Genomic DNA, 19,477 nt, shown 5'->3' on the forward strand with positions numbered 1-19,477 from the left:
TGACAGGATGCAAAGCCCTCTAGCTTGCACTTTCACCAGCATTCATACAAGCAGGGACACACCCAGCTGCAGTTACACACGGGCAGACTCTCTAACCACCAGCTTCCCAGCCTGGGACCCCAGAGCAGTACCGTCCTGCCCTGGTCAAATCTGGCCAATATATGGGTTTAATACCTGGTCCACCTCTCCCTCAGTGTGAAGAGAACTATGCACACTTGTGGCAAATAAGCAGAGATTTTCCCCAAGCACTCCAGTCAAAGTTCACTGGTTTAGATTAAAACAAAAACAAGTTTATTAACTACAAAAATAGATTTAAAGTGATTATAAGGGATAGCAAACAGACCAAAGCTGATTAGCTAGCAAAAAAAACAAAAAACCCAAACTAAATTTAATATGCTAGATAGATTGGATATGAATTAGCAGATTCTCACCCTAAGAGATGATATAAGCAGCTTGCAGATTCTTAAGGGGCAAGCTGCCCATTCTTTACAGGTTGGAAGCCTCAGATTTTTCATGAACAGGCTAGAAATCCCTTTAGCCTGGGTCCAGCACTTCCCACAGTTTAGTCTTTGTTCCTCAGGTGTTTTTAGGAATCTTCTTGTGTGGGGAGTGAAGAACCACAGATGATGACACTCCCTACCTTATATAGCTTTTGCATATGGTGTTCTAAAACTTAGTTCCCAAACCAGTCTGTGGAAAAATACTGGCATCCCAGCATCATGTGGCCTGGTCACATGTCCTTGTAGAGACATAAGAGCCATCACTCATAGGCTATCTGTAGCATTCTCAGGAAGGTTCACCAGGTGGGAGATAAGCTTCTCCTAAGACCTATTGTGTTCTCTAATGGCTCATTGCCATGAACAGGCTCTTCCCAACCAGCTATCTAGACTGAAACCATCTTGTTTAGTGGGTGTTACCAAAGTGTAATTACATTTGAAGTACAGATATGTAGTCAGTATATATAACTTCAGATACAAAAGTAATACGTGCATACAAATAGGATAATCATATTCAGCAAATTACAACTTTTCCAATGACTCCTCACATGACTTAACCTGTACAAAATACATGATAATTATGCTACAATAATATAATAATATCAATATGAAGAGTATGTGGTGCAGCATCACACCTTTTAAATATGAGAGAAAACTGTTTTACCCACTAGGCTCTGATGTCTGATTAACAGCCATACAAACTGAGGAAAATAATTTTAACCTCCTGGAAGTGATGCTGTTTTTCTACTAATTCACACAGGGAGAATGGAAAAAGTATCAACAAATTAATATGAGAAAATTCCCTAGTGGTCTAGTACTGTCGTAGAGTTTAAGTCAAGAATGGACCACCAATTAATCCAGTCTGTCCTCCCATATATCACTGGTCACCAACATCACTCAGCATCTGCACACTAAACCAAACAGTCAAAATCAGACCAAAGTATTACAGCCCTTTGGTGACTAAATTAGTATGTTTCATGGGCAAAGAAGAGGAGGGACCGAGATGCATCAATGGCAGAAAACTCTGCAATGGCTGGGAAATAATTAAGTGAGATACACCCAGATAATCCTGGCAAGTGACCCACACCCACATGCTCTAGAGGAAGGTGAAAAAATCCCCAAGGTCACTGTGAATCTGATCTGGGGGAAATTTCCTTCCCAACCCACATAGGGTAGTCAGTTACCCCATAAGCATGTGAGCAAGAACCAGCCAGCCAAGCACCTGAGAGACAGACTGCTCGGTGCCACCTCAGAGCCCTGGCCAATGTCCCATTTCCAGCTGGGTTATCACTAATGCTTCAGAGGAAGGAGATAAAAATAACTGGGGGTGAAATTCTTTCCTGACCCCTGCAGGTGGCTGGCTGAAACACACTACATGACCTTTTAAGACATAAACTGGAGTAACCTCTGGCAAACCTTTGTTTCATTATACCCCCTTTATCATTTATCTCCAGGAATGTAATTATTCTTTCCTCCACAATTCGTTCGAAGCCTTGCATACTACTGAGGTCAGACTGACAGGTCTTTAATTGCCTGGACCACTTTTTTTTTTCCATTTCTTAAATATGGGTACAATGTTAACTATTCTCCAGTCTTAGGGTACTACCCCTGAATAAACAGATTTATTAAAAATTCTTGCTACTGGATTAGCAATCTCATGTTTCAGTTATTCCATTATTCTGGAATGGAAATTATCCAGATCTCCTCCCCCCGCCACTTTGAGCACACTGAGCTCTTTAAGTCTTCTTCCACTTCAGAAGTGGTATTATCCATTTCTAGGCACTCATTTCTATTGGTGATACTGCTGTCATGCACACATTCCAAATTATCTTCCCCATTGAAAACCAAGGCAAAGTATTGATTTAGTTTTTGGGCAATAGCTAGATTATCTTGAATTTCAGTCCCATCCACACTGCATGACAGGCCAACCTCATCCTTCCTTATTGTTTTTAATTATGTAACTAAAAAAGTCTTTATTTATTTTAGTTTCCTGGACAAGAGCTAATTCATCTTGACTTTTAGCAATCCACATTTATTCCTACATCACCCTCCTTTTCTGGCAGTCTGCCCTGCAGCTCCTTTTGTTTGGCAGGTTTCTGCAAATCTTGAGTTGTCTGTATAACCTCCTCTCCTTCATTATATTTTCAAATTCCCGTCTGAATTCCATCAGCATCTCCAGCTGCATCTCTAATCCTTGAATCTTTTCTGCCATGAGCTCTATGAGGTCACATTTCATGCTTATGTAGCTTCCATAAGATATCTACTCAAGCATGATGTACTTCCTGAACCTTCTGCATCTGACTATATCTTTTGTGTCCTCTCCTCCTTGGGTCACTTCCAGCGCTGCTTCAGGAGCCATCATTGTCTTCTCTTCCTAGACTCTATTCCCCTGGGAAATAAAAAAAGGGGAGGGGGAGAATACTCCCCAAATTCGTACAGAAACTATGCTGATAGCTGTTCACTGCTATACTGATTGCCAGTGACTGTTTTTTAAACCTAGCCAATGAGGTCAGCACTTCCCCCTTGCTATGGGATATCAGCAAACACTGAATCAAGCCATATATCTGGACCAAATCATTACATTCTCAGAACACAAAATCACCACTCTCCTGTCAGGCTATACTCCCACAGAAACTCTTCTGTTGGCTGCATTTACATGTAGCTGTTTTAGGGCAAGTATATTTTCTCACTAAATAAATCTTTTTTTTCCCCATAAAGAAAACTGGAACAATAAATTCCATTCTGTGCAAATATAAAGACCTCCCACATGGGACTTCAGCTGGATTTAGAAATCTGCAACTTCAGATACCCAGCATGGTCTTTTATCCTCTATGTGAACTGTCATAAATATAAAGGGAAGGGTAAACCCCTTTGAAATCCCTCCTGGCCAGGGGAAAGCTCCTCTCACCTGTAAAGGGTTAAGAAGCTAAAGGTAACCTCGCTGGCACCTGACCAAAATGACCAATGAGGAGACAAGATACTTTCAAAAGCTGGGAGGAGGGAGAGGAACAAAGTGTCTGTCTGTAGTCGTCTTGGCCGGGGACAGAACAGGAATGGAGTCTTAGAACTTTTAGTAAGTAATCTAGCTAGGTATGTGTTAGATTATGATTTCTTTAAATGGCTGAGAAAAGAATTGTGCTGAATAGAATAACTATTTCTGACTGTGTATCTTTTTTGTAACTTAAGGTTTTGCCTAGAGGGGTTCTCTATGTTTTTGAATCTAATTACCCTGTAAGATATCTACCATCCTGATTTTACAGGGGGGATTTCTTTATTTCTATTTACTTCTATTTTTTATTAAAAGTCTTCTTGTAAAACACTGAATGCTTTTTCATTGTTCTCAGATCCAAGGGTTTGGGTCTGTGGTCACCTATGCAAATTGGTGAGGCTTTTTATCCAACATTTCCCAGGAAAGGGGGGGTGCAAGTGTTGGGAGGATTGTTCATTGTTCTTAAGATCCAAGGGTCTGGATCTGTAGTCGCCTAAGCAAATTGGTGAGGCTTTTTACCAAACCTTGTCCAGGAAGTGGGGTGCAAGGTTTTGGGAAGTATTTTGGGGGGAAGGACGCGTCCAAACAGCTCTTCCCCAGTAACCAGTATTAGTTTGGTGGTGGTAGCGGCCATTCCAAGGATAACGGGGGGTAATATTTTGTACCTTGGGGAAGTTTTGACCTAAGCTGGTAAAGATAAGCTTAGGAGGTTTTTCATGCAGGTCCCCACATCTGTACCCTAGAGTTCAGAGTGGGGGAGGAACCTTGACATGGTGGCACAGTGGTGGGATTAACCTGAAATCATTTTGAGATCCAGTTGAGATTTTTTGAACTAGAAATACAGATTTTAAAAAGGAATTTTTAGGAAGTCCAGAAGCAGCTTTGAAACTGAAAGCAGCTTGGTTTCTCTCTGCTTTGTGGCCAAGCAGAGACAAAAGGGGATTATCTTGTGAATTGCAGGTTTTCTTTGCCTGGAGGCAGGGTACTTAACTCCTGCAGGGAAATTCACAGTCTTCCAACCCAGAGGTTTTTTTTTTCTTTTCTTCCTAAAAGTAAATAGGGGGTGTGTGCTCTACCCATTTGCCTGGAGACAAAAATGGCAGGGTTTTTTTTAGGATTTTGATTTTTTTTTGTTTTACAAGGAGCACAGGTTTGAAAAGAATTTTTTTTTTCTTTGGGCTGGGTAAGCAGGTTTCCAAGTAGTTGGAGGTTTTTTGCTTTAATTTGGGCCCAGAGCAGAGACAAGGGAATTGTCTTTTTCTGTAGGCTGACAATCACTATCAGAGAATAGGTATTCTATTCCAGCACAGCAAAATTTTACAGCCAAGTTTTGTTTGTTTATTTCTAAACCTCGGGTGTAAAGTTAGTTAAAAACAGAGAGGTTAGAATGGCCAAATCCTCGGCTCGACTACAGCTGGAATTAGCCAAATTTCAGGCTGAGGAAAAACAAAGGGAACATGAAAGACAGATAGAACTCATGCGGCTGGAGAAGGAGGTACAGGAGGCTGCCCACAAGAGGGAAATGGAGGCAAGGAAGCATGTGGAGGAGATGGAGAGGATAAAGGCCCAGCAGAATATACCAACAAACCCTAGCAATCCTTCTCCAGGTACCACTTCCCATCCCAGAAAGTTCCCCACCTACAAGGCAGGTGATGATACTGAGGCCTTCTTAGAAAACTTCGAAAGGGCCTGCCTTGGGTACAACATCTCTACTGACCAATACATGGTAGAGCTGAGGCCGCAGCTCAGTGGACCCTTAGCTGAGGTGGCAGCTGAAATGCCTAAAGAACACATGAACAAGTATGAACTGTTTAAATCCAAGGCGAGAGTCAGAATGGGGATAACACCCGAGCAGTCTCGTCGGAGGTTCAGAGCCCTAAGGTGGAAACCAGACATGTCATTTACCCGACATGCCTACCACATTGTAAAACATTGGGATGCCTGGATATCAGGAGCAAGTGTTGAATCTCCAGTAAATTTGCCCTTCCTAATGCAAATGGAACAATTCTTAGAGGGTGTTCCTGAGGAAATAGAAAGATACATCCTAGATGGGAAACCCAAAACTGTAATTGAGGCAGGAGAGATTGGAGCCAGATGGGTGGAGGTGGCAGAGAAGAAGAAAACTGGTCGCAGTTGGAGCGGAGACCAGAAGGGACCACCCCAGACCACACCCTATTACCGGGGGCCGCCCAAAGCCCCACCTACCTCCCAAAGAACCCTCCAGACCCCTTATCGTCCCACCACCCCGTTCTCCAGCAACCCTCCTCGCCCCGGTGACCCGTCAGCTGGACGATGTTTTAAATGTAACGAGCTGGGGCATGTAAAGGCCAACTGCCCCAAGAACCCCAACAGATTACAGTTCATTGCACCGGAATCACACCAGAGGTCCACAGGCCCAGATACCTCCCAGATACCCTTGGAGCGGAGGGAAACTGTGAGTGTGGGTGGGAAGAAGGTCACCGCGTGGAGGGACACCGGAGCACAAGTGTCAGCTATCCATGCTTCCTTAGTGGACCCCAATTTAATCAACCCAGAGATCCAAGTGACGATTCAACCCTTCAAGTCCAACTCTTTCAATTTGCCTACAGCCAAGTTGCCTGTCCAGTACAAGGGCTGGTCAGGAATGTGGACTTTTGCAGTCTATGATGATTATCCCATCCCCATGCTATTGGGGGAAGACTTGGCCAATCATGTGAAGCAGGCCAAGAGGGTGGGAATGGTCACCCGCAACCAGGCTAAACAAGCCGTGAGGCCTAGCTCTGTTCCGGAAACTTCTATCAGGACCCAGTCAGAGGTGATGGACCTGGACCCCAGGCCAATGTCTGCAACAGCAGTAGTGGATCCAGTCCCAGAGACCCAGACGGAACCAGTCCCAGAACCGGAACCAGCCGAACAACCAACACCAGACCCCGTGTCAGCACTGAATCCAGTACTTGCAACCTCAACACCAGAGGGCCCCACCGAACCTGAACTGGCAGCAGCCGATAACCCTACACAAGAGGCTCAGCCGGAGCCTGAATCCCAACATAATGCACCAGCGGAGAGCGGTTCACAGTCAACAGAAACAGCTCCATCCCCTATATCGCTTCCAGAGGGACCAAGCCTAGGTCCACAATCCCATGAGGAACTGATGTCTCCAGCATCAAGGGAACAGTTCCAGACCGAACAGGAAGCAGATGAAAGCCTCCAGAGAGCTTGGACGGCGGCACGGAGCAACCCACCGCCTCTCAGCTCTTCTAATCGATCCAGGTTTGTTGTAGAAAGAGGACTTTTATACAAGGAAACTCTTTCTGGGGGACACCAGGAAGACTGGCATCCTCAGAGACAGTTGGTAGTTCCAACTAAATACCGGGCCAAGCTCTTGAGCTTAGCCCATGATCACCCTAGTGGCCATGCTGGGGTGAACAGGACCAAAGACCGTTTGGGGGGGTCATTCCACTGGGAGGGAATGGGCAAGGATGTTTCTACCTATGTCCAGTCTTGTGAGGTGTGCCAAAGAGTGGGAAAACCCCAAGACCAGGTCAAAGCTCCTCTCCAGCCACTCCCCATCATTGAAGTTCCATTTCAGCGAGTAGCTGTGGATATTCTGGGTCCTTTTCCGAAAAAGACACCCAGAGGAAAGCAGTACATACTGACTTTCATGGATTTTGCCACCCGATGGCCGGAAGCAGTAGCTCTAAGCAACACCAGGGCTAAAAGTGTGTGCCAGGCACTAGCAGACATTTTTGCCAGGGTAGGTTGGCCCTCCGACATCCTCACAGATGCAGGGACTAATTTCCTGGCAGGAACTATGAAAAACCTTTGGGAAGCTCATGGGGTAAATCACTTGGTTGCCACTCCTTACCATCATCAAACAAATGGCATGGTGGAGAAGTTTAATGGAACTTTGGGGGCCATGATACGTAAATTCGTAAATGAGCACTCCAATGATTGGGACCTAGTATTGCAGCAGTTGCTCTTTGCCTACAGAGCTGTACCACATCCCAGTTTAGGGTTTTCCCCATTTGAACTTGTATATGGCCGTGAGGTTAAGGGGCCATTGCAGTTGGTGAAGCAGCAATGGGAGGGATTTACACCTTCTCCAGGAACTAACATTCTGGACTTTGTAACCAACCTACAAAACACCCTCCGAACCTCTTTAGCCCTTGCTAGAGAAAACTTACAGGATGCTCAAAAAGAGCAAAAAGCCTGGTATGATAAACATGCCAGAGAGCGTTCCTTCAAAGTAGGAGACCAGGTCATGGTCTTAAAGGCGCTCCAGGCCCATAAAATGGAAGTATTGTGGGAAGGGCCATTCGTGGTCCAGGAGCGCCTGGGAGCTGTTAATTATCTCATAGCATTCCCCACCTCCAACCGAAAGCCTAAGGTGTATCATATTAATTCTCTAAAGCCCTTTTATTCCAGAGAATTAAAGGTTTGTCAGTTTACAGCCCAGGGAGGAGACGACGCTGAGTGGCCTGAAGGTGTCTACTACGAAGGGAAATGTGCTGGTGGTGTGGAAGAGGTGAACCTCTCCATGACCCTTGGGCGTATGCAGCGACAGCAGATCCAGGAGCTGTGCACTAGCTACGCGCCAACGTTCTCAGCCACCCCAGGACTGACTGAACGGGCATACCACTCCATTGACACAGGTAATGCTCACCCAATTAGGGTCCAACCTTACCGGGTGTCTCCTCAAGCTAAAACTGCTATAGAACGGGAGATCCAGGATATGTTACAGATGGGTGTAATCCGCCCCTCTGAAAGTGCATGGGCATCTCCAATGGTTCTAGTTCCCAAACCAGATGGGGAAATACGTTTTTGCGTGGACTACCGTAAGCTAAATGCTGTAACTCGCCCAGACAACTATCCCATGCCACGCACAGATGAACTATTAGAGAAACTGGGACGGGCCCAGTTCATCTCTACCTTGGACTTAACCAAGGGGTACTGGCAGGTACCGCTAGATGAATCTGCCAAGGAAAGGTCAGCCTTCATCACACATCTCGGGCTGTATGAATTTAATGTACTCCCTTTCGGGCTGCAAAATGCACCCGCCACTTTCCAAAGACTTGTAGATGGTCTCCTAGCGGGATTAGGAGAATATGCAGTCGCCTACCTTGACGATGTGGCCATATTTTCGGATTCCTGGGCAGACCACCTGGAACATCTACAAAAAGTCCTTGAGCGCATAAGGGAGGCAGGACTAACTGTTAAGGCTAAGAAGTGTCAAATAGGCCTAAACAGAGTGACTTACCTTGGACACCAGGTGGGTCAAGGAACTATCAGCCCCCTACAGGCCAAAGTGGATGCTATCCAAAAGTGGCCTGTCCCAAAGTCAAAGAAACAGGTTCAATCCTTCTTAGGCTTGGCCGGTTATTACAGACGATTTGTACCGCACTACAGCCAAATCGCTGCCGCACTGACAGACCTAACCAAAAAGAAACAGCCAAATGCTGTTCAGTGGACCGGAAAGTGTCAGAAGGCCTTTAACAAGCTTAAAGCGACACTCATGTCTGACCCTGTACTAAGGGCCCCAGACTTTGACAAACCGTTCCTAGTAACCACAGATGCATCCGAGCGTGGTGTGGGAGCAGTTTTAATGCAGAAAGGACCTGATCAAGAATTCCACCCTGTAGTGTTTCTCAGCAAAAAACTGTCTGAGAGGGAAAGCAACTGGTCAGTCACTGAAAAAGAATGTTATGCCATTGTCTACGCTCTGGAAAAGCTACGCCCATATGTTTGGGGACGGCGTTTCCACCTGCAAACCGACCATGCTGCACTAAAGTGGCTTCACACCGTCAAAGAAACTAACAAAAAACTTCTTCGGTGGAGTTTAGCTCTCCAAGATTTTGATTTCGACATCCAACACATCTCAGGAGCTTCTAACAAAGTGGCTGATGCACTCTCCCGTGAAAGTTTCCCAGAATCAACTGGTTAAAATCGTCCTTGAGATGTGGAAAATATTGTTAGTCTTTATGTACTTGGTAGTATATTTAGAGATGCATGTGTCTTATTAACTCTGTTTTTCCTAGAGCTCCAGGAAGAAATCCCAGCCAGTGTTTCACCCTAGCTGAGATTTGGGGGGCGTGTCATAAATATAAAGGGAAGGGTAAACCCCTTTGAAATCCCTCCTGGCCAGGGGAAAGCTCCTCTCACCTGTAAAGGGTTAAGAAGCTAAAGGTAACCTCGCTGGCACCTGACCAAAATGACCAATGAGGAGACAAGATACTTTCAAAAGCTGGGAGGAGGGAGAGGAACAAAGTGTCTGTCTGTAGTCGTCTTGGCCGGGGACAGAACAGGAATGGAGTCTTAGAACTTTTAGTAAGTAATCTAGCTAGGTATGTGTTAGATTATGATTTCTTTAAATGGCTGAGAAAAGAATTGTGCTGAATAGAATAACTATTTCTGACTGTGTATCTTTTTTGTAACTTAAGGTTTTGCCTAGAGGGGTTCTCTATGTTTTTGAATCTAATTACCCTGTAAGATATCTACCATCCTGATTTTACAGGGGGGATTTCTTTATTTCTATTTACTTCTATTTTTTATTAAAAGTCTTCTTGTAAAACACTGAATGCTTTTTCATTGTTCTCAGATCCAAGGGTTTGGGTCTGTGGTCACCTATGCAAATTGGTGAGGCTTTTTATCCAACATTTCCCAGGAAAGGGGGGGTGCAAGTGTTGGGAGGATTGTTCATTGTTCTTAAGATCCAAGGGTCTGGATCTGTAGTCGCCTAAGCAAATTGGTGAGGCTTTTTACCAAACCTTGTCCAGGAAGTGGGGTGCAAGGTTTTGGGAAGTATTTTGGGGGGAAGGACGCGTCCAAACAGCTCTTCCCCAGTAACCAGTATTAGTTTGGTGGTGGTAGCGGCCATTCCAAGGATAACGGGGGGTAATATTTTGTACCTTGGGGAAGTTTTGACCTAAGCTGGTAAAGATAAGCTTAGGAGGTTTTTCATGCAGGTCCCCACATCTGTACCCTAGAGTTCAGAGTGGGGGAGGAACCTTGACATGAACTAATAACTAGAACAGGACCTGTTACAAACTGCCAGGGGATCATACAACTATTTGCTCAATAGTAGTAGAAAGTTGTGGATCAAGATTCCTGGATTGTGTTCATGGCACTGGGAGGATTGTATGATCAGGTTGTTAAAACAGCAGTTACAGAAGGGTAGTCAGGCACATACATTTAGTAGAAATGCTGTGTTCTTGAGACTTGGGTCTGCCACATTCCTAGGTCTGCTTGAAGTGAGGATGTGCAACTTCAGTTAACACAGTTGTGTGGATATTTTCAAAAAGGGGGAGGAGGAACAGGAGAATAGTAATAAGACACATAAAGTGCACAAATATAAGAAGCAATGAGTAGAAAAAATTAGATTTCAACTCATGGTTCCCTGGATCCTAGTCCTCTGCCCCATCCCCTAGAGTAAGGGAACTTTTGTACAAAATACTCTACATTCTCTCTTCCCACGGGAACATTATCTGACTTGATGGTACTGCAGCATAGTCAGCCTGATTCAGCTGAAATATTGAGTGTCCCACAAATTCCAGTATGCTTCTGAGCTCCAAATACTACATTAGAACTTAAGAGCCGTCTTACTTTAAAATTGAAAGACGCAAAGGCACAGGCTCAGCTGAAGAGAAATATTTGAGTATCTATGAAAGATAACAGGAGAAGTTAGATTTCCCTCAGAATATAATCTGCACAGATACAAGGACAGCAACAATGCAAAATGAAAATACGTGTGACTATCCCTTTAAAAGGACGGGTGGAAAAATAATTTTATGAGTAAAATCACTGAGCCTGAAAATGAGCAATCACAAGGCAAAGCTCTGCTATGACAGAATAGGATGTGAACTGTACAGGAAATCAAAAAGAGACAGTATAACCAGGAGGGAAAAAAAAAGGAAGAGTCTATCCCACACACCGTAAAGGCATAGCTACAGGTGCCATATACTGAGATTTATCGTAGGGAAGAAGTAATTGTATATAGGTAACAAATAAATTCAGCAGATCAGAGGGAGGAGAGCAAAAGCAGCAGAATAAATGTACAAAGGCTTTGGGAGAAACAAATGGCAAATGCCGAAGGGCAGAGCACAGCAAAAAGGAGTAGAAGGAACTGTAACAGAAAGGACAGAGCAGGAGCCCCACCTATCCATGCAATATATTAAAATAAGGCCTGAAAGGAGGAGGAAATTCTGCCCTCATTTACATCACGTATGCCCAGAAGCTTGGAAACAAAGGCAGGGGATGAAGCTTGGCCCTGGGATTTAAAGCCCTGAACTGGGACATAAAAGATTTGGGTTCAGTTCTTGGCTGTGTCAGAAACTTCCCTTATGATTTTAAATGTTTTACCTGTGTAACTATTTTGGTTAGGGGTGTGATTTTGTGTTTAAAAACCAACACAGTTATACCAATAAACACCCTAGTGTTGATGCAGTTATACATGTATAAAGATGCATTATACCAGTATAGCTGTGGCCGTTCCCATATGGAAATAGGTACAAGGGCATAAAACACCTTTATACTGACAGACCTGTGTATGCGCTAGTGGGTGTTCTACCTCTTACCTATACCAGTACAACCAAACCAGTGTAGTCAAACACTGAGCCTCCCTGGGCCTCAGTTCCACATCTGGAAAAAAGAAGTATTGCGTGTTCCCATTCTCCCATGGTTTGTCTGCCTTCTCTTACTCGGGATGGGACTTTCAAAAGTGGTTAGCATCGGCCTGACTCATCTACCACTGAAATGAATTAGATGAGAGTTAGACCAATGCTGAAGGCTTCTGAAATCCCGCCCATAGAAGTTAGACTCTTCTGAGGCAGGAGCACTGTGTCTAGCTATGAGTTTGTACAGTGCCTCACCCAAAACAGGCCCTGATTTCAGCGGGGGTCTTGAGGTGCCGCTGTAATACAAATGAAGGGCAGAATTTAACCCCAGGTATCCTAAAGTGACAGCATAATACTTAGAGATCAGATTCTGCCACTCTCACCCACCTCAGGTCGAACCTTTGTCTGTCCCATCAATTGGTCTTTTAGCAGAGTAAAGTATTACATAGTGTGAGTAACGGTAGTAGAATCTGGTCCTAAGGGAATAAGGAACATAAATTAGTACTATCCATGGAATATTTATGAGTTAACAAACAAACATCCATGAGTTAACAAAAAATGATTAGATTAAATTACACATCAGCAAGGTATTCATGAGAGAAGAGTGCATTGCTTCTAAACGGCAATAAAGTTAATGAAATTGGGGCCAACTTTTAAAATCATATATCACCTAGGCCTATGCAAAGGGTAGTTACATTCTCTTCTACATCCCTTTGTCATGTATCTTTTCATTCTCTCCCTTATATGCAACCAACTGCAAATAACAAAACAACACAAATGAAATTACATCCCAGAGTCCTGGCTGCATGTCTGCAATCAACACCAATCAATCAATAAGCACAAAACTTAGGGGGGCATAAAAGAGACCATGGAAAACTATTATCAGCTACTGTGACATTCACAGTAGCAATGCGTACCTGTACCATCATTTTTGCTTGCAGCTTAGCATTTGGATAAGGTGAACACTTTGGATGAGCTATTACCAGCAGGAGAGTGAGTTTGTGTGTGTATGGGGGTGGGGGGGATGTGAGAAAACCTGCATTTGTGCAGGAAATAGCCCAACTTGATTGTCATGCACATTGTGTAAAGAGTTGTCACTTTGGATGGGCTATCACCAGCAGGAGAGTGAATTTGTGTGGGGGGGTGGAGGGTGAGAAAACCTGGATTTGTGCTAGAAATGGCCCACCTGATGATCACTTTAGATAAGCTATTACCAGCAGGACAGTGGGGTGGGAGTAGGTATTGTTTCATATTCTCTGTGTATATATAAAGCCTGCTGCAGTTTCCACGATATGCATCTGAGGAAGTGAGCTGTAGCTCACGAAAGCTTATGCTCTAATAAATTGGTTAGTCTCTAAGGTGCCACAAGTCCTCCTTTTCTTTTTACTTTAACATCAGTGCAGAGTGAGACAGTAATATCTAGGGAAAATCCAACTGATATCATTCCTAATAATGGAAGATTTTTTTCACCAGACAAGCCAAATTAAAACAAAATTTTGCTCTCTGAATCTGAAGCTGACAGAAAAGTTATGCAAGACTTTTGTCTAAAGAAACACAGCCTTCTCTGGGGTGTGTGCATTGTCTGGTCTTCAAGTTGATGTTCTCCTAGCATTCCTAGGAGGTGATTGACTAACAAACAGTTGCAATTGCAACATTTTGCAATTTTGCAAAAAAAACCAACATTCCACACAAAGATGGACTACAAGCCGTCAAGAACACTATCCCCGATAATGTCACGGCTAACCTGGTGGCTGAACTTTGTGACTTTGTCCTTACCCATAACTATTTCACATTTGGGGACAATGTATACCTTCAGATCAGCGGCACTGCTATGGGTACCCGCATGGCCCCACAGTATGCCAACATTTTTATGGCTGATTTAGAACAACGCTTCCTCAGCTCTCGTCCCCTAAAGCCCCTACTCTACTTGCGCTATATTGATGACATCTTCATCATCTGGACCCATGGAAAAGAAGCCCTTGAGGAATTCCACCATGATTTCAACAATTTCCATCCCACCACCAACCTCAGCCTGGTCCAGTCCACACAAGAGATCCACTTCCTGGACACTACAGTGCTAATAAACAATGGCCACATAAACACCACCCTATACCGTAAACCTACTGACCGCTATTCCTACCTGCATGCCTCCAGCTTTCACCCTGACCACACCACACGATCCATCGTCTACAGCCAAGCTCTGCGATACAACCGCATTTGCTCCAACCCCTCAGACAGAGACAAACACCTACAAGATCTCTGTCAAGCTTTCTTACAACTACAATACCCACCTACAGAAGTAAAGAAACAGATTGATAGAGCCAGAAGAGTTCCCAGAAGTTACCTACTACAGGACAGGCCTAACAAAGAAAATAACAGAACGCCACTAGCCGTCACCTTCAGCCCCCAACTAAAACCCCTCCAACGCATTATTAAGGATCTACAACCTATCCTAAAGGATGACCCAACACTCTCACAAGTCTTGGGAGACAGGCCAGTCCTTGCCTACAGACAGCCCCGCAACCTGAAGCAAATACTCACCAACAACCACATACCACACAACAGAACCACTAACCCAGGAACTTATCCTTGCAACAAAGCCCGTTGCCAATTGTGCCCACATATCTATTCAGGGGACACCATCACAGGGCCTAATAACATCAGCCACACTATCAGAGGCTCGTTCACCTGCACATCCACCAATGTGATCTATGCCATCATGTGCCAGCAATGCCCCTCTGCCATGTACATTGGTCAAACTGGACAGTCTCTACGTAAAAGAATAAATGGACACAAATCAGATGTCAAGAATTATAACATTCATAAACCAGTCGGAGAACACTTCAATCTCTCTGGTCACGCAATCACAGACATGAAGGTCGCTATCTTAAAACAAAAAAACTTCAAATCCAGACTCCAGCGAGAAACTGCTGAATTGGAATTCATTTGCAAATTGGATACTATTAATTTAGGCTTAAATAGAGACTGGGAGTGGCTAAGTCATTATGCAAGGTAGCCTGTTTCCTCTTGTTTTTTCCTACCCCCCCCCCCCCCCCCAGATGTTCTGGTTTAACTTGGATTTAAACCTGGAGAATGGTCAGTTTAGATGAGCTATTACCAGCAGGAGAGTGAGTTTGTGTGTGTATGGGGGTGGGGGGGATGTGAGAAAACCTTGATCTATGCAGGAAATAGCCCGACTTGATTATGTAAAGAGTTGTCACTTTGGATGGGCTAGCACCAGCAGGAGAGTGAATTTGTGTGGGGGGGTGGAGGGTGAGAAAACCTGGATTTGTGCTGGAAATGGCCCACCTGTTGATCACTTTAGATAAGCTATTACCAGCAGGACAGTGGGGTGGGAGGAGGTATTGTTTCATGATTTCTGTGTGTATATAAAGTCTGCTGCAGTTTCCACGGTAAACATCTGATGAAGTGAGCTGTAGCTCACGAAAGCTCATGCTCAAATAAATTGGTTAGTCTCTAAGGTGCCACAAGTACTCCTTTTCTTTTTAAAAAAACAAATGTGCTTGAGAATAGCACAGTTGTTCTTTGCAAAGCTTTCTGTAAACATTTTTTAACCACTTTGGCCTAGATGCATGAATTTCCTGGCTAACTCTCACTTGTGCAGTTTTTGATCAAATACCATGCAGCTAATTGTTTTAATAGTGTGTTTGTTGTTTTAGTGCAAGTAAATAAAAGAAACAACCTCTAATTACCACTGGCAATACCATTGGAAATGGATGTAGCTTAACAAACACAACTTCTAATAATGTCACACACACAAAACCCAACAAAAGCTATTACAATGAAAAAAAGATTGACAACTTTCAACACTTTACAGTGAATTTTAAATACTGGGGTGGGGGGAGAACATTATTCATTGACTTACGTGCCGTGGATCTCCCCGGACTTCAACTTACACCTGGTACAATCCTGTTGGGACAAAATTTGGACCTATGTGTTTACATTTTCTTTTTCCTTCTTTCAGTATGTCCACCCCTGTGTTGTTTCCAGACTTTCCTCTCAGTGCTGCTGATCACATTCTTTCATTTCCCACTGTCACTTCTGCTTAGAAAACAACATAGTTGAGTGGTAGTCCCTTCCCTTTACTTTGCTCTCTTCTTCCCTTCCTTTTTTCATTGCTCGAAGCAAAACTAAGGGCAATCAGAATGGGGATGGGGTGGAGTTACATCTTTTGGGAGGAAGGGAGTATTATGCAAATAAAATAAAGCATTTGTTTTGCATTTATTCCAGCAGAAACAGTACTGTTTCCTGTTAAGAGTGTTAGTGAGGATAATGTAGTATTCAGGCCTGTATATTTGCCTGAGAATGAGAGAATTTTGGGACTTGTTTGCCCATTTGACTTTTGATATTTTTATATTCTTACTAATACGTGTGAACAAAGAACAAATACACGGGAGTGAAGAGCAAAGAACAGAGACATCTGTCCTCAAGCAGATGGGGGGAAAAGAGATAAGAGATAGAGCTAAAGTGTTGCTGAGCAGAGTGGGAGTTTAATATAGAGGATACACTTGAAGGACAGTCCTGCCTCAAATCCTCTCCTAAGATAAGGTCAAGCCACCAGTCAGGAGGCGCAAGGGGGATGGGGAGAAGGTATAAGAAACACTAAAAGCCAAAGAAATGCCCAACCCTGACTGAAGCACAGCCTCACTCCTTACCCCTCCCATGGGATACAAAGGAGGTGGTACCAAAGACCCTGGTTCCAAGAATCTCCAAAATGGAACATGACCATAAATTGTAAGCCATGGGACCAAGGATGTGCACTATAGGTATAATTATGCCTGCTAAGGAAGGGGAAACTGGGAAGCTGGGAAAAGGCTCTGCCGGCATGCAGAGCTATGGATATGCTTGCTTGACTAACCCCAATAAACATTGCATTGCCTGCACTTTGTCCTTCTGGTTTTCTGCTTTCTGTCTGCATGACAAGAACCAGGGATGGATGAAGGGAAAGCCCCTAATACTTGCATATAAACTCTAAATGGAAATTACACTCTTCTGGATCACAGGTAGATAGTTAATTGACAATGTAGTGGTTTTTTATCCTTATAATCAGTAGGTTGCTTGGCTGTCAGCCTGTACCATCTGGCATTGTAACCTCTGCAGCCAATTTGAAAAGTAGTTCTCCTTGGTTTGTTTTTCTTGTGGCACATGCATGTTCTCTTTTTATATACAGCAAATCTGCAGGAATGCTACCGTCTTCAGTGCTCGCTCTTTTACTTTTATCTCATTTTCCATTAATGCTTCAAAGAGTTCCTGACTGATATTTAACTCAAAATGCACCAGGTCAAGTGCAGATATCACCAACTCCCCATGCGCGCACACATATACACACACACACAGAGTTTTCAGTGCTTCTCAGTTTCAGCAAATGATTAACTCTGGCTATCCCCAAGACAAATCTGTTCATGGCAGAGGCTTTTTTATTCCAAAACACAGGATCTAGAAACTTGTTCCTTAATCCTTGCAGCTCCTCTAGAGTTGGTAAGGATTTTCTCAAAACATTTTTCTGTTTGAAAATACTGATTCATCAAAACCAAAACTTTTTTTTCAGCAATATATCAGTTTTGATAAAACTTTCACCAGAAAGGTTTCTCAGATCCTGGGTGGAATTTCTGGTCAAAATGAGAGAGAGGAAGAGATACCACCGCCAGGATAGCTAATAACCCAGTAGTTTGGCCACTCACCAGGGATGCAAGATACTCTGGCACAAGTCCCCATTCTGAATCAAGTAGCAAAGGGACGTGAACCTGGGACTTGTCTATCCCAGGTGAGTGCCCTGACTACTACTAGCGATTATGGGGTGGGTTTCTCTGTGCTCTTTTGAGAGCAATTTTGAAGGTCTCAGTTTCATCCTTATGAAAAATGAAACCAAATGCTGAAAGCTCACATTTTTTAATGAAACAGAATTCTTGTTTTCCAGCTAAAATTGGAGGATAATGAACTGAAACTCCAGATTAGTTTAGATTGATATAACCTTGGAAAATATTTAATCACAAATATTATAGTTGTGCAGGTTCTCTTTATAGCTGTGCAATCACAGTAGCTTCAATAGCACAGGAATAATTTAGAGCATAATTTAATCTACACAATACATTATACATTGTACAATTGTACAATACATTGTACCCATGATTCTGTAAGGCCCTCCTCCTCGGGTACTGATGCTCTTTAGGTGGTTTAATGACTACAAACCTCTGTGTATTCAGACGGGCTAAATTTAAAAAAAAAATCATTGGCAAGTTATTTAGCCTGATTAGTGTCTCAGAAAGACAACCAGACATATCGGGGGGAGGGGGACGGAGGAGAAGGGGGCAGAGAGAAACCTCTGCAACTTTAATAGAAAATCTGGATTTGGATCCGGAGCAACTTTGCACTACAAGATGTGTCCTGCACTCCTAGCTTTTCAAAGTTTGTAGTTTGTTTTAATCATACATTTGCTCAGCTCCGATCATGTATTCCTTATATAAAAGTCATTAGTATCCATCATCTAAAAACTTTCTTTCTTGGGTGTTTTGCAGTATGCACTCACTAACCTAGAAATATAGTGGACTGATTTGCTCAATGACGCATCTAATTAGTGCCTGCAGTTACTGCATTGCGCATACACATAAGGTAATTGCAGACAGGTAGGCAGCGTATTCATTGGCGCACACAGTAACCCATTTTGCATGTGCAATCACAATAATTAGATACAAATTAGATGTGCAATTGTGTACACACAGTTGACAAAACCAGGCCCTAAATATGAAACAATAATCAACATGCATATATGAAAAATGAAGACATAAGCTCTGGAGATCTGGTAACAGATAGACTACAGAAGGAAAATATAGCATTTCTAATAAGCATGATCTTTTATTGTTTATTTTTTTGGTCACTGTTGTTTTTGAGTCAAAACCACACTGGTTTAGATAAAATATTAAAATAACTACAGAAAGATAGTACAGAAAATTAACTACAGAAAGATAGGTTTTAAGTTATTATAAGAGGTATAGGCATAGAAGGTACAAATTGATTGCAAAAAGAAATAAAAGTTAAAAACCACAAGCTGTTTCCTAACCTTACCCAATCTAAGTCAAATTTGAAGCAATAAGGTTTTGCTTACCCAAAAGCCACAGCAGTCTGTGCTAACTGGAAAGTTTTCCAGTTCGGACTACTCCCCCCAGTTCAATGATGTTTCTGTCTTCCAAAAGATCAGAATAGGTGGGGGAGGAGGGTTGGCCAGGGGGCTTTGTTCTCCCTTTTTATATCTTGATCCTTTTTACTGAAAAATTCCTTGATGTGTCATGGGGTCAAGAAGCCCCATTGCCTATGTGGTCTGCACTCAGTCCTTCATATGAATTGCAAATTCTTCCTTGCACCATCTGTATACCTGCAGCTTGAGG

The sequence above is a fragment of the Lepidochelys kempii genome, chromosome 2, assembly GCF_965140285.1.
Source record: "Lepidochelys kempii isolate rLepKem1 chromosome 2, rLepKem1.hap1, whole genome shotgun sequence".
Lineage (NCBI taxonomy): Eukaryota > Metazoa > Chordata > Testudines > Cheloniidae > Lepidochelys > Lepidochelys kempii.